The following is a 1,032-nucleotide window of genomic DNA, read 5'->3' as shown; positions in this document are numbered from 1 at the left end:
TGTTGCTATGTTAATGTCTCCAGGGGAGATGGGTTTTCGAGTTTACACAATTCCCCACACAATTTGTTCAGCTTCAATATCCCAGACAGCTTCAATACCCAAACTGCTTTCTTTGAACGATCTTTTAGTTCTCAGCCCTTTCCACACGGACCCAATCTGCCTTGTAAAATTCCAAATTCGATTAAAACTTGTAGTTTCTTCCATGTGCACTTTAGGATCGCAAACTTTCTGGTTGATAGTTCCAAATTAAATTTCCTTTCCAATGAGTCCACACACTGGGGGGTTGTCCAATGAATTTTTGCAATCCTACTCCTGCACCTATTTTCTATGTTTCTATGTTTCAAAAACTTTGGCATGATTGGTTCCATGGTGTAATGGTGAGCATTCTGTACTCAGAAAATCAGTGATCTGAGTTCACATTGTGGTGGAACCTCAATTCTTGCTGTTCCAGCTGCTGAAAATTTGCGACAAACAAGTGAAAGACACCTGGTGTTGGTGGGCAGTTTTATTGCCTTTGTCAGTGATGCTTGATCTGCAAGTCTAGTTGTCAAATCGTGTGTTCAACCATCAGTTACCTGTTACCAATTAACGGAGGAGAAACCAGTTTTTTTATCTAATGCTGCCTTTACCTGCACAATGTGTGCTGAGATTATCTGTGCAATATGCTTTCAGCTGGATGAATAAAAGCAATGCTTTTTGAAATTCAGGCACTGCATGTTTTGTACTCGAAAAAATTTGTATTTTCTTTTCATGCCAAGCATTTACATTAATGCATTGCAATGCCAATGCACTTTTTACCTGGCAAGACTGAAGTACAAGCTGTGATGAACTGTGTGAAACAAAAACAGGCACTTGAGAACCCATAGCCTCGACAGCATCTGTGTGAATTGGTCTGCATCGATAATTAGCAGAACGTAAAGAGGGTACGCTATGGAAGAGAAAAGGCTGAGCCAAAGTGTAATGTTGGAGATGATTTTATTGTTTTTGAGAAATGTTTCAAATAATTTTTGCATTGTTGGTTCCATGGTGTAA

The sequence above is a fragment of the Pristiophorus japonicus genome, unplaced genomic scaffold (genome assembly GCF_044704955.1).
Source record: "Pristiophorus japonicus isolate sPriJap1 unplaced genomic scaffold, sPriJap1.hap1 HAP1_SCAFFOLD_112, whole genome shotgun sequence".
In the NCBI taxonomy this organism is placed as follows: Eukaryota; Metazoa; Chordata; class Chondrichthyes; family Pristiophoridae; genus Pristiophorus; species Pristiophorus japonicus.
The sequence above is the reverse complement of the archived record's forward strand: the minus strand, read 5'-3'. Positions refer to the sequence as shown.